The sequence below is a fragment of the Puma concolor genome, chromosome B4 (genome assembly GCF_028749965.1).
Source record: "Puma concolor isolate L17-30 chromosome B4, mPumCon1.1.hap2, whole genome shotgun sequence".
Taxonomy (NCBI): domain Eukaryota; kingdom Metazoa; phylum Chordata; class Mammalia; order Carnivora; family Felidae; genus Puma; species Puma concolor.
Genome location: NC_141673.1, coordinates 37,017,640 through 37,032,841, shown reverse-complemented (window position 1 = coordinate 37,032,841; position 15,202 = coordinate 37,017,640). Strand labels below are relative to the sequence as shown.

Here is a 15,202-nt window from a genome sequence, read left to right as displayed (position 1 = left end):
TTGGAGTTCATTGATATTTTTTGTGAGAGATTTTTCATCATTTTGATGGGAGGAGAAGCCAGATTAAATGAATGAGGAGTGTGGCGCCTGGGTGGCGCAGTCGGTTAAGCGTCTGACTTCAGCTCAGGTCACCATCTCGCGGTCCGTGAGTCCGAGCCCCGCGTCGGGCTCTGGGCTGATGGCTCAGAGCCTGGAGCCTGTTTCTGATTCCGTGTCTCCCTCTCTCTCTGCCCCTCCCCCGTTCATGCTCTGTCTCTCTCTGTCTCAAAAATGAATAAACGTTAAAAAAAATTTTTTTTAAATGAATGAGGAGTAAGTGTGAGGTAAGCAAAGTAAAAAAAGAAAGGTCTTCCCGAAGTAGGGGCAGTGTGGTAGTGCTCTATATAGTAGTTAAAAGAATGGATTCTAGAGAGAGACTGAGTTCAAATTCTAGTTGTGTCCCTCACTAGCTGTGACCTTGGTTAGGGTGCTTAACTGATTTGTGCCTCATTTTTTTCCATCTGTCAACTGGGGGAAAAACAGTAACTGACCACTTGGAGTTGTGAGAAGGAATAGATCAATTAATAGCGATCTTTATAAATAGTACCCTTTCAATAACGATTAGCAATAATTATTTCAAAAACATGAGACAGCATGACTCCATAGGGGCCTGAAAGTAGATCAATGTGAATGGTGAGTATGGAGATAAGACCAAAGAGGGTGACAGGATCCTAGATATAGAAGACCTTGAATGCCAGGCTAAAGAGGTACATTTCCTCTCACGGCATAAGGATTCATTGAGGGAGTTTAAGAAGAGAGTGATATGATGATATTTCTATTTTAGAAAAACCACTCTAGTTATAGACTAGAGGATAGATTGAAGTAGAATCAGGCTAAAGGCTGGGACAGCAGTTAGGAGCCCATTTCAGAAACCTAAATGAAAACCGATAATGCCTGAATTAAGGCAGAAAGTAGAAATGGAATAGAAAATAATAGTAATTCAATGAGGTAAAATTATCATGACTTGGTTACTCATTGTGTATTTTAGGTGAGGGAGAGAATGAAGTCTAGGATACTCACCCTTTACCTCCCCCCAGATTTCTAGTTTGGGTGGCTAGCTGAGTAGTACAGCCATTTACTAGGGAAGAAAGTCTAGGGTTGCCTGAGAATTAAGATGATTATTATTCAATTCTGGATATGCTATGTCTGTGCAACACCCAAAGGATACATATAGCCAATATACAATCTAGAACCCATAGGAAAGTTAGAGCTCAAGATCCATACATGGTTGTCTAAGTTGAGCATTCCAGTGGTTACTGAGGAAGAATATCTAGAGAGAGAAGAGTACTGGTGGGGAAAAATTTATTCAGAGAATTTATCTAGGAAAATAACATCAATTGACAATAGATAAATGTTAATAAGCTTAGGGGAAAGTGGTATATGGTGAAAAAGATGGCATAGGGTAGTTGGTTTTCTCTAAAGAAGGATTTCCAGAAGGCCTCAATAGAAAACGACAGCAATGGTGGGAGAATGAGTGGGAAGGAGGAAGAACACAGCAGTATAGATGTAAGAGCATGATGGGACTAGCTGATTGGAGGTACATGGGTCTTGTCCAGGTGACAAGGTGAAGGCATGTAGTTCCAAGTTTTTGGCAATTCAAACAAAGGCCAAAAGAGGCCTCTGATGGTGACTTTCTGTGTATGCTAATTACCTCATGTCAAGTGAGCTGTACTCACATTTCACGACCCATCTCAAATGTCACTTTCTTTGGCGCTCTTCCCCCAAGTGACTTTAGCAGGCTTAATTTTTCCTTCCTCTAAGTTTCCACAGTATATTAGCATACCTGTATCATTGTAAATAAAACATCCCCACTCTACAGTGGAATTCAAAGACATGTAAATGATTTCCCCAAGGTGACCCAGGTTTCCTGACCCCCAAGATCAGTACTGTTTCATTATATTCCTGTTCCCTTTCTCCAGGGACAGGGAGGAATCTCATGACTATAAACTTTTAGCCACTACAAGGGTTTATTCATTTAGTTAAGAAGTGTATAAAGGCCGTGTTGGATAAATAAGGTTTGCTTTAGATCCTATGTTCTGATTGCCCAGTAGAGGTCTTATGCCAGGATAACCCAATGCAGACCGGAATCTGACAGATTTGGATACGGGCTTGTCATTCTAACTCAAAGGCAAGACCCTGGTTATGAGAATATAATGGATATAGGCAGGATGTTAAAAAAAAAAAAAAAAAAAAAAAAACAGTAGGAGAATGATTAGACTAAAAAAAATTTTTTTTAATAAGTAAATAACATTGGGCCTTGAATTAGAAAGCCTGTTCTGTTCTTGGTTTTGGCACAAGGTATATGACCCTGTGCAAGTCACTTCACCTCTCCATGTCTGTTCCCTTATTTATGTTATGAGTTTGAGTTGATGATTTCTAAGATATCTTTTAAGTGGCCCTGTCACCATAGTCACGGCTAGGTGACTGGGTGGACTGGGTGGACTGCCCCAGCCTGCTGGCAGAGCTGGCAGAAACCCCAGTAAACAACATCACGGATCATTCCAGGACAAGCTGTGCTGTGAAGCAGGTCTGCCAGTAGCCTGTCTTTCCCTGGTGAGCTGCACTCAACAGCAGAGCCTACTCAGTCTTAAAAGGACTAGGACAGTTACCCTACCTTTGATTTTCTGTGGGATCCCTTAGGGAGATCTCAGTATCTGCAGGAACATTAGATTATCAATTACCTCATAGGGAGGACATGAGATGAGCAGGAGTGAAAACACAGAGACTTTGCAGAGTAGACTTCAATGCCCTTTGCCAAACTTTTACATTTCCTACAAATCACCCACAATGCTTCTCCTGCCCTTCTTCCCACAGTCTCATTTAAAGAGATCCTTTCTAGGGGTGTCTGGGTGGTTCAGTCAGTTGGGTATCTGACTTTGGCTCAGGTCATGATCTCACAGCTTGTGAGCTCAAGCCTCGTATCAGGCTCTGTGCTGACAGCTCAGAGCCTGGAAGCTGTGTCTTCCACTCTTTCTCTCTGCCCCTCCCCCGCTCACTCTCTGTCTCTCTCTGTCTCTCAAAAATGAATAAACATTAAAAAAAAATTTAAAGAGATCTGTTCTAGGGGCGCCTGGGTGGCTCATTTAGTAAACAACTGACTTCAGCTCAGGTCATGATCTCGTGAGTTCTCGTGATCTTCATGGGTTCGAGCCCCATGTCCGGCTCCATGCTGACAGCTCAGAGCCTGGAGCCTGCTTTGGATTCTGTGTCTCCTCCTCTCTCTGCCTCTCCCCTGCTTGTGCTCTGTCTCTAAAATAAATAAAGATTAAAAAATTAAAAAAAATAGAGATTATTTTCTAAAATAAAAATAACAAAAAATAAAGAGATCCTTTCTTTTTCTAAGGGTAGTTCTTTTCTCTGTGCCCATAAATCCAGACCCACTGTTCTACTCCAGAACAAGGGCAAATACCTAAAACAATAAAATATATGTTTGAGAAGAGGAAAACAAGGACAACTACCACTAGACTCTGTGTCTTGTATCAATATCATCACCCTCCCCTTCCTTGCCTTTATATTACAAAGTTTGAGGTTAAGATCCTTGTTGATGGGAAGCCACAACTCCATGTCTCCACGTTATGCCTTCATTTATTACCAACTCACAGCAGCCAGAGGCCTCTCCACCATCCCAGCAACTGGCCAGTGCCTAGCTGGCATCCATATCATCAGATCCAAAGGACTCTTTTTTTTTTTTTTGACATTTATTTATCTTTGAGAGACAGAGACAGAGCACAAGCGGGAGGGGCAGAGAGAGAAGGAGACACAGAATCTGAAGCAGGCTCTAAGTTCTGACCAAACTGTCAGCACAGAGCCAGACACAGGGCTCAAACCCACGAACCGTGAGATCGTGACCTGAGCCAGAGTCAGTTGCCCAACTGACTAAGCCACCAAGTTACCCCATCAAAGGATTCTTTCTTGATCATGCTTTGGTATCTGCCATTGTGGAAAACTACCACCTTTATTTAAACTTTCTTAAACTACAGATGTCATTCAACCTGACATTTTTTTTTTTTACTCATCACCCCATATCTTCAGCCGAAGGGGTGAGACTGGGCAGCCGTATTTTATATCAAAGACCACAGGCGATAGGAGTGGGAGTACACACCTGGTCAAGGCAGCTTAGATCCCTGATGTGACCTGGCTGAAAAAGAAGGGTCAGACCTATCAGATTCTCTTTTTCTCAGGAAGGTGAAATAAAAAACACTTTGGCATTTTGGCATAGGAGCTAATAGGTCATGATGTATAAAGAGATTCTGGAGGCAATGTTTGACCACGTGAGGCCAAAATTATAAGAGTTAGAAACTATGAATGAGCAGAGGAAAAGATCCTGAGAGAGAAGAGATAAAGCCAATACAGAGAGTAATGAGCTGTAAGATTCAGGGAGGTGGAGGGAACTTCTGACCTCCAAGACCTTCCTTCCTGGAAACCAACAGCTTCTCTAGAGTTTTCTCCTTCCACTATTTATTCTCTCCCCCATTCTTTGAAGACTATTCTCTATTTGTTCTTTAAGTATTAGGGGTTTTTTGTTGTTGTTGTTGTTGTTGTTTTCCCTTTGAGGACTCTGACCTTGGACCTTTTTCAATCTACACACTTTCAAAGAAACATGGTTATGGCTTCCAAAACTGCTTGTATCTGATGATGCTCACTCAGATCTTAATTTCTAGGCTAGCTCTCTCTCCTGAATCTCTCTCCTGAGCTTTTGGCCACGTTTACCCAACTGCCTAATGGACATTGCCGTTCCCCACCTCAAAATCAACATGTCTAAAATTAAAACTTTCCTGTCAAACCCACTTTTCCTCTGATACTGCTTTTCAGTGAAGGAAACTTGCAGCTGAAAACCAAAATCACCCTAGACTTCTCTCTCCTTCCAATCCATTTGGACATTAAGTCATTTTCATGCATCCTCTTCTACTTCTCTAACTGCTTCTCCTCTCCAGTCCCGCTGCTACTAAGTTCAGGGCCTCATAACTGCCCTCCTGGTTTTCTTGGTGTTTAAACTCCTATCCCTGCCTGTAACTCTTCTGTGGCCTTCCCATTGTATTAAAGGAAAATCCAAACTCTTTAGCATGGCATCAAAATCTTCCATGATGCTTTTCCTGGTTACTTCATCAATATAATATTCTGCCAAACTCCATCCAACCACAGTTTCAAGGTATCCGGACTTTTTGTGACTCCAACAACATCTCAAGTGTTGCCTCTGTCTGGACTCCTCTCACCGATCCCTCTTCCAGGAAGGCTAACATCCCTTTCTCTTCCAGTCAACACTTTTCCTAAGTCATCCTTCAATATTTATGATCCTGCCTCCACATATAAATCACTATCGTTTTTTATTATGTCCCAACTATACTCTGACCAGATGTATATGACTTTATGACATTTACTTTTAAAATGTTTGTATTCCTCTACTTAATCTGGAGGGGCAGAAAATATATCATTTTTACTGTTTGTCCTATGCCTAGCAGTGAACATGTTCAGAAGATGCTGTGGAGGAAAGGGAGGAAATGAATACACTGATCCTCCATGGGATAAAACTGGCCTATCCTCTGACAGAAAAGACTAATGCCAGGTAAGTGAAGTCATGAAATTTTATGGTCATAATTAAAAATGCCTACCAAACAAGGAAAAAACAAAAACCTCTCCTACACTGAGCAAGAAAGTGCACCATCCTCTTCTTCAGAAAGTGTAATGTCACCTCAAGTAATTGGAAGCAGAAACCTCTCAAAGGTTCCCATAATGATAACTAAGAAAAATGCAGCATTTCCCCAGACTAAACAGAAGCCCTCAAAAATATAAAGATTTGGGGGACGTCTGGGTGGCTCAGTCAGTTAATTAAGCACCAACTTCAGCTCAGGTTATGATCTTGCAGTTTGTGAGTTCTAGCCCCAAGTCAGGCTCTGTGCCTACAGCTCAGAGCCTAGGATTCTGTGCCTCCCTCTTTCCCTGCCCCTCCTCTGCTCACGCTCTCTCTCAAAAATAAATGAACATTTAAAAAAATATACCTATAAAGATTTTACGTCTACATTCCTATCCTTGAGAATATCAAGGATATGAGGCTGGAAATTGCTCCATTTAGACCCTGATAAGGTGAAAATGGAGCCCATCACAGGGAATGGTCCCAGTACCCTGGCAGAAAGAGGCAGGAAACACTCTGTCACAGCTGAGAACTGTGCTAAAGAGTCAATTAGTCCCTAATTAGCTAAGCAGCCCCTGATGCTGCCTGGCTTGAGAAAATGCTTGAGGACAGTTTAAATAGGAATGTCTCTTAGTAACAATCTCTGTTTAAGATGTAATAAATGACTCATTCAATCCAGGATGGGAGAGGACCTGGCTGCTCTAGACTGGGGTCCTCTGGGCTATGAGTCTAGTCTCAGGTGTCTCTACCCTTTGCCCATTCTGTCTCAGTGCCACCTACCTGTCTAGGACTGAAGGAAACTGGCTAAAACTTGGGAGGCACACTAAGACAGCCTGGGGAGGACACACTGTAGAAAGCACAGGAAATAGGGAGGGGTCCTTGCAAAAAGGGCTCCATTGGCCAAGGGCTCAGCATTTGACAGCTTCTGGGGGGAAAAGGACCTGAGAGAAAGAACTTTTGCCTGTCAAATAGACACACAAGCTGAATATTCCAATCAAGAGTGGGAAGCTGCTTTGGCTTCTACATTGTGAAAATGATTGTCTTCCTTGACACATCCTAAGGGAGAAAAGGGTAGGCAATGCATAATTCTTCCGTTGGCTGTTCTGTCCCAGGGCTCCAGGCAGAGTTGAGCTGGATGCTTGCTCACATTTCCTGTGTGAAATAGTCTCTTCACATTCTAGTTCCTGCTTTCTTATTCTCCAGGTTTCCTCAGAGAATAATGTGTGTGTCAATTCCTGTGGGAAACATTTGCTGATATTCTGCCCACACCTCCACCGCCACCCAAGTGAAGGGTAAGAACATCATCTAGGTCACTCCCATGTGTGCTCATTGGAGCACACAGATTGTAAATTGCAATGCCTGCTTCATTATCTGCCTAGTACAACCTAAGTTCCTCAAAGGGAGGAACCATGTGATATACCTTTGAATCTCCAGATTCTGACCTGGAGCATTGTCTAATCTCACATGTTTAATAAAGGCTTATTGAACCTTTCTTAATAAGGTGAAATAGTATATAATATTATGTTATATTATACTTTTATATAATATAAGATGAAATAAGGCAGGACTGGTAATACAGCAATATTCTAAACTGAAGCAATAAAGACACTTTAAATGGGAGACAACCCAAGTAATAGGTCTGTGAAATAGGAATACAGAAGGCAAATCTACACCATTTCTGTGCCATGGAGCCCTTTGCCAATCTGGAAATGTCTTTGGGCCCCTTCTCAAGCATTCTCTTTTAAAGACGTAGTAAAATACATAATATGACAAAGGAAACCAATTATATTGAGATCATTACTGAAATAACTTTTTAAAATTATAATTTAGTAATATGTGTTTATTAACTCCTAGAATAACAAGGTCAAGTGGAAGTTCTAAAAACTATAATTTTTAAGTAACAATAAATGTCAACAATGATGAGGTTTTTGGGGTGATAGTGGGGTTTGTGGGGCGAGCCGAAGGCCAAGAAAGAATTCTTAAAGAAGTATTTGGTGCAAAAAGGTGATTTTATTGAAGCACAGGGACGGACCTATGGGCATGCCCCAGGGCCATGAAGAGACACTGGTTATATACTATGCAGCTGGGGGAGGTGAAGTCCTGGGCGAGTTTCCAGTGAGATTTTCATATGCTAAAGACTCACAGGATATTGGAGGCCTACCTACTGTCAAGCTAGGGTTGTTTTTCCCTCTAGCAAAACATTAGCACTAAGGACAGTAGGGAGTTCCTGGAGAAATATTTTACTCTGCCAGCCTCAAGTATATGTCAGTGGACTGCAGGTTATAAGGAAATTTAGTTCTATCTGCCATTTCCTTCTGGCTTTGTTTCCCACATCACTATGGAGGGGAGACTTAGGTCTTGCAGGACTACGATTTCTATCAGGTAGCCATTTGTTTTTCCCCTTTCCTTTGTTCTTAGGCAGCCAGGAGTGCCGGAGGAATATCACACATAGCCCACCTGGGGTGGGGGGGGAGGGGGCGGTTTGCAGACTGTCAACTTTCCTTATGCTCCCTCATCAAACAATATTTGAAGATATCGGCCATAACAGCAATGTGACATGAAAATATCTGTACCTTCTATTGGCAAGAGGTGCAGATACTGCAGTACCCCTGAGGTTTGTTGTCCACATTTGTGGGAACACTGAATTTCAGTTAGTGATGAGTGAAAATAAAGAAATACATTTTCTCCAAGAGGCAAGATCATGGATGCCCTGAATTCGTGGATTCCGTGAGTTCAGTAAACCCCCTGTCTGTGGAACACAGGAAAACAGAACACCTAAAGTAACAACCAAGAATAGCAATTCTTTCATCTCAAATCAGTGCAGGCCTCTACACTATATAGTACACAGCTGTTTTAGAGGTGCTTAGGCTTATGAAGGATATGAATATCCACTTTACATAAAATGTAACAGTTTATAAGGCTTACTATAAAACTACAGTAATAACAGCAGGGTGGTATTTGTTTAAAGATACTTATATAGATGAATGACGCAGACCTAGTGAGTTCAGAAATCGACCCACACCTGTTCAGTCAGTTGACTTTTGACAAAGGGGCCAAAGCAATTCAATGGGTTTAAATACTTTTTTCAACAAGCACTGCAAACAATTGGATATCAAAAAAGCTTAACCCTCACCACATATCACATATAAGAAGTTACTTGAAATGGATCTTTGACCTGAATGTAAAAAAAAACACAAGAAGAAAACATAGGAAAAAATATTTGTGATCTTTTGTTATGGAAAGATTTCTTAGGTATGAAAAACTGGAACCATAGTGAAAATTTTACAAATTGGACTTCATAAAATTTAAAATGTCTGCTCTTCAAAAGACACTATTAGGAAATGAAAAGATAGGACACAGATTGGTAAAACAAGCAAAATTTGCAAAGCTCCTACCTGATAAAGAGCTCATATGCAGAGTACATAATTACACAAAAAGCTTAGTAGATAGAAAGGCAAAAGATTTGAACACCTGTTTCACCAAGGAAGATGTGCAAATGGCAATGTTCGTATGTAAAAATACTCAACATCATTAATCATCAAGAAAATATTAATTAAAAGCACAAGGAGATACCACTATACAAACATTCAAATGATTAAATTAAAAGGGTTGATAATACTGTTAGAGACCACGTACAACAACTAGAGCTCTAAAAATTGTTCACACAAAGGCAAATGATACAGTTATTTTGGAGAACAGTTTGGTAGTTTTTTATAAAGTTAAACATACACTTCCCATATGACCCAACAATTCCATTCATAGGTATTTACCCAAGAGAAATGAAAACATATGTCCACACAGCAAATGTTAATAGTTACTTCATTCATGTAGCTGAATGTCTATCACCAGCAGAATGGATAAAAATATTATGATATATTCATACAATGGGATACTTAACAACAAACAGTGAATTACACACGCATGTAACAACATGGATGAACTTCAAAAGCATTACACTGAGTGACTAAGTGAAATATGCCAGACACGATGGACTGAATTCTGTATGGTTCCATTTACATGATATTCTAGAAAAGACAAAACTATAGAAACAGAAAATAGATTGATCACTTCTTGCCAATGGGCTGTGGGTAAAAGGAAGGGATTGTCTACAAAGAGGTATAAGGGAACTTTCTGGGGTGCTGAAAATATCCCACATGTTAATTTGGGTAGTGAATACACAATTTCTATATTTGTCAAATTCAGTAAACAGTATACTTCTAAAGGGTGGATATTGCTGCATGTAAACTGTATGTCAATAAAACTGGACTTTAAAAAAATTCTAAAGTTTTATCAGAGAGAAATTATAAATGATGTTTTGTGACTAGAGCTAAATTGTCCTTTCAGAGAATTCAGTTTTAGGATTTTCCCCCCAAATGAAAGGCATTTGTGCATACTCTACAGACAGGAACAGATGCATTGGCTCACTATCTTATTGAGTTTGTACGCTATTTGGAAACTGAATTGCTTTGACAAATTACTTGCTAGGCAAGAAAAGCATTAAGGGATTATTTGTCCACCATGATTTCAAATTTTTCCCTAATGATAAAATCACTTGAAATAAAAGAGGGCAGCCAAAGTAGTTTTACTCAGGGAGATATTGTTTCATACATAGACATGTACAAAAGAGTATAAGCAAGAAAAGGAAATATACTCTAATTTTGAAATTTTTAAACTTACTTTAAATGTTATGATAATAGCAAACAATTTTAATGCTAAATAGCACATATTTCAGATTTCCTTATAAGTGCTTCTCAACTTAAAGACTTGAAATCACATGTGAATGTGGGTGTTTAAACTTCACTTTACAAATTGAATCTTTACCTCTCAGACCACTTTAATACCCATTTTAATGCTGTTTGAGGATTCTGTTAGATTGTATCACTGTTTTTACTTGTTTATGTGCTCTAATGTTTTCCTGCTGTGCTATAGAACATTTTGCTTTAATAGGATTCTATGTATTTCAAGAATTTCTTTGTAAGTGATGTGCCTTTCAAAAAAAAGCAAGGAGAAGCTTCAAAATCTTCGTAAAAACAATGTCCTTCATTTACTTGTTGATAGAACATTAACATTATCTGCCTTATCCAAAGTAATTTATTTTCATTCACAGTTCATAGAATGTAGAACCACCACTTATTTTAAATGAGTTTGTATGTAACCGTCAAATTAAATGAGTTAATTTTTACCTTTGGGCTTTTCAACGTATCGTCATAATAATAGTTGTTTTAATGAATGGCGATAATTTACTTTATATTTTTACTCAGTTTTTTTGCCAGAAAGACCAAACTAACTTCAAATATTTTTCATTTTTTCCAAAGATATGCTTGATTTCCAAGTAAGTATTTATTCTATTTACAGGAGGTCTATTCTTTCATATAACTAGATCTGCTGCTAATACAGGAACCACTAGCCACATGGCATTATTTAAATTAGTTAAAATGAAATAAAACTAAAATTTTCAGTTTCTTGGTCACACTAGACAAATTTCATGTGGTCAGTAGCCATATGTGGTCTGTGGCTATCCTGCGGGAGATCACAGATATGCAATATTTCCATCACTACTATTCTACTGGAGAGAGCTGATCCAAATCAAAGTCAGGAAACTTTTTTCTTAAAGGCCCAAATAGTAAATATTTTAGAATTTATGGGCCAACAAGCAAAACTGAGGTTGCTATTTAGGTACTTAAAAAACATTTGAAAAATAGGTCCATTTAAAGATAGAAGGAAAAAACACAAGCATTCTTAACTTGATGGCTACACAAAGCAGGCAACAGGCTGTATATCTTTCAGTCCTTGATTTATTAACCACATCTTTATCGAGCACATCCATGTTTTAAGCAAAGCTAAATATTAAGCAAAGCATAGTGAAGAAAACCTAGTTCCAGCTTCAGAACATAATAGGAAAGGCACTATAACAAAAATTGCACAATTAATCAATTATTATAATATAACAAATAAAATGATAGAGATAAACAGGGTGTTATAAAAGGAAGTAACAGAAGAATCTAAAGCCGTGTGAAAGATTGGCTAACTCTAAAAATTATACATTATCTGCAACTAATATTATTTTGTAATATATGGCATCTACTGTTTATTATAGACTTTCTAGGTGACCCATGTGAGAAAGATGCTATAAAAATTGATAAATCTAGGTAATATTTCTAAGTGGATTTATGTTTAAATATATTACATTCCTATATACCATCTGTTTTATATATGTGAAGTAATAGCACATCTAAAAATTATATTTGCTAAAATAACACTCATTGATGTTTGGTCTTTTATTTTCCTTTACTAGAATCTTTTATAAGAATAAAAATTTATAAGTGAAATGCTTCCTTGTAACTGGAAGAACTGGCCACAAGTTAACTCCTAAAATGGCCCCAATATCCTATTAATTGCTTATACCAAAATTCAAATTGAACCCTTCACTAAACAATACAATGCGATGCACATAAAACTAGGCCACTTCAACAGCTTTTTTAGAACGTACCATTTTTTTCATTTATGAGAACTCAGCATGCAAATCACGAAACCACAACAAAATAAAAATATATACTATACTCTCTTCCTATATAATGGCAATGTTCCTGAAGATCATTTTGGTTTTCTGAGCCCTTTATTGCACTTTGCAGTTCATCCAAATGTGGCCTCTTTTATTGTAGTGTCAAGAACATGATATAAATCTAAATACTTCACCACCGAACATGTGAGAGACCTGAGAGAGCAGAAGCCATTCTAGACGCCACGTGCTTTGACTGACAAATAGACCAAGCCGAAGTAGTTTAGAGATCACATCATGTGACATAGATCTGCTTTGTTTCGATAAATAAACCTAGAACTGTTAAAATATGGCCGATTACACATTGAGATGAGGGTGAAATAAAGAGAATGGAATATTTTCTGAGGTCATAACATTCAGTATTAATTCTACAATTTCACTATAATTAACGGGCCCAGGAGCAAATCCTTCTGCTGATCAGGTTTGAGTTGCTCTTTTACGGCGACAAATGAAGCACACCAAGAAAGTAAAATTTGACATTCCCTTCATGGCTTCTTAGAACAATGCATGTTGGAATGAAGCAGAAAATAGTGGAGTTTAAAGACAAATTAAAAAAAGAAAAAGAGAAACAGTGACTGAATCCATCAAGACAAGATTCCACTTTTGAATGTCTACGTGCAGCTCGGCTCTTCCATTACCTCTGCATAATTTTCAGCAGGGAGCTGCTACTGTTATTCTTTAATGCAACCCTGTATATAAATTAAAGATTCTGGCTCCCTCAAGGCAAATATCCTGAATTCATCTTTACTGAAAGAGAAAAAAAAAAATGTCATACCTTCTTAATCCAGAAGATTGAAGGTCCCACACAGGAATCAGTTCTTAATGTCATCTGGGATGGAGTCATATTGACAACTAGCAGACATTTTCCTCATGGAGCATGGGACTTCTTCTGAGCACCCAGTGGCCGATCCATAGATGAGCTCATCCTATGCCTCTTCCATCTGAGATCCCTTCTGTCTCTGGGAAGGAGCCCCGCGCTCTTTACTCACACAGTACCATCACCAGTGAACCTGGGGGTACTCCTCTGATGGTTTCCATTTGCTGGAACGTTTGACACAGGAGTTGGTGCTTGTACAGAGGTGGAAGGGGGACAGGGTTGGCTGCTGGGGTCATAGGAGGTGGTGAGGTGGGAGTAATTAGCTGCCTTGAATCTACACCTGGCTTTGTTTCTGTATAGAACCTGTATCAGTTGGATCAGTGTGTCCTGATTCTTGAGATCTCAACCATATCAAAATGTCATTTGGCCCAAGTCCAGACTCTGTACTTGCATTTCTAATGTTCCACCGTAACCATCTATCACTGAGACCCATCACGTTTCCTTTTGATTACTCTAGCCCAGAAGAAAGCTAAAACATTTTCTGGGATCTCTTTTTCCCAGCGGGAGCTCTCTGCTTCATTCGAGAACAGTTCTCAAACCCTAACCTAAATGATGGCCAACCATTGCCAGCGTATTTCGGAAAGTGGTTCTCCTTTCTCTGGAATTTTTGTTTATGCTATTTCCTTACTTTCTGATATCATTAAAAATATGTGTTTTGTAGTTTATTTGCCTTTTTGTGGTTTTGCAGTCCATGTGTTGGCTTGCCATGACCTACTACATCTTGCCTGAAAGCAGACCTATTAAATTTATTTTTACATGCTGACATGTTTAATCTACCTCATTAATGCTTCTGTTCTATACAGCAAAAGAGAAGCCTATCACAATGTTGTCTCTCTGGTGAAGGGACAGAGATGAGTATAAAGTCGTGCTTTACAGAATTTGGAAACAAAGTATAATCATTTTCACTGGTATATATTTGAAGATACCACAAAAAGACACAAAACTGTTTTTAAAAAATTAAAAGCAGACAAAAAGCAAAGTTGAACGTTGTCCAGTAGTGATGACCTATCTGTTTTAATTCAATAGTGACAAATTCCTAAAGTTTAAATATATTTCTTATTACATATTCATACATTTTATTAAGATATTTATTTTATTAATAAAATATTTAGGAATCTTTCTGCCCTCACTTGTGTCCTTTGAAGCTTTGAGCAGCAGGACTGTTCACTGAGGAAAAGATTGGAATGTGTTACCTGTTTCCACGCACTCCCCCACATGTCCACCTCACATCCACACACCACCCACATACGTAGACAAGTGGCACTTAATTGCATGTGAAGTTTGTCACCCTCCCCTATTCTGTTGGGTGCTTTAGGGGAACAGGTCAATACTCTCACCTATTGTTTTGTGATTTTTTAAATGACCTTTTTATTTTGGAATAATTTTCCATTTACAAAAAAAAAGTTGCAAAAATAGAGTTCCCATATACTTATCACCCAGTTCCCTCTAATGGTAACATGTCACATTCCCATGGTGCATTGTCCAAGCTAAGAAGCCAACACTGGTACATTACTATTAACTCCAGGCTTTATTCATATTTCAACAGTGTTCCACTAATGTATGTTTTCTGTTTTAGGATTGAGTCCAGGATACTGCCTTCTATTTAGTGTTTTGTGATTTTGTTTCAACCAATGTTTTGGAAAGTTCCACATTTAAGAATTCAATGTCCTGTTTGTGCTTATATACAATTACTGAATTTTCATCTGAAAATTGTTTTCGAGTGCAAAAGTGCCGTGTTTTTCACACTCCAAACTCCTAGGCAGGCCTCTGAAGACAACTTGTCCTTTATTTATGACACTATATATTAAACTAACTGAAAATCTTCAAAATAATGCTTACTTTGTGCAGAGTCCATGAACTCCAACCAGAACACATAAAAGTCAAATTTGAGCAATAAATTTTGATTGATTCTGAAGTACCATTTAAGGCACTATTTTCTGAATAGATTTTCATGGAAAATATTTTAAAATATCATTTTATAAAAAATTATTTCCTATAGGATCTGAAAGGTCTTTAGGTAGATTTTTAGGAAAATGTCTGAACACTTTAAATACTATTTCAGATTGCCAGAATGACAAATTGTTTAATTATTTTATTA

The 15,202-nt window shown here is 38.5% G+C and overlaps 1 protein-coding gene across 5 annotated transcripts in view; it reads left to right on the top strand.

The window, feature by feature from the left end:
* The window catches only part of METTL25 (methyltransferase like 25), a 163,418-nt gene extending 149,551 nt beyond the window's left edge, over window positions 1-13,867 (top strand). For 2 of the 5 annotated variants that reach the window (XR_015253459.1, XR_015253457.1), the window contains 3 exons: window positions 5,499-5,602; window positions 6,872-6,960; window positions 12,331-13,867. The gene's annotated coding sequence lies outside the window, so the exon portion shown is untranslated. Of the gene's footprint in view, window positions 1-5,495; window positions 5,603-6,871; window positions 6,961-12,330 lie in introns of all 5 variants that reach the window. The other 3 variants (XR_015253456.1, XR_015253458.1, XR_015253460.1) reach the window with 2 other exon arrangements.
* The last annotated feature ends 1,335 nt before the right edge of the window (window positions 13,868-15,202 follow it).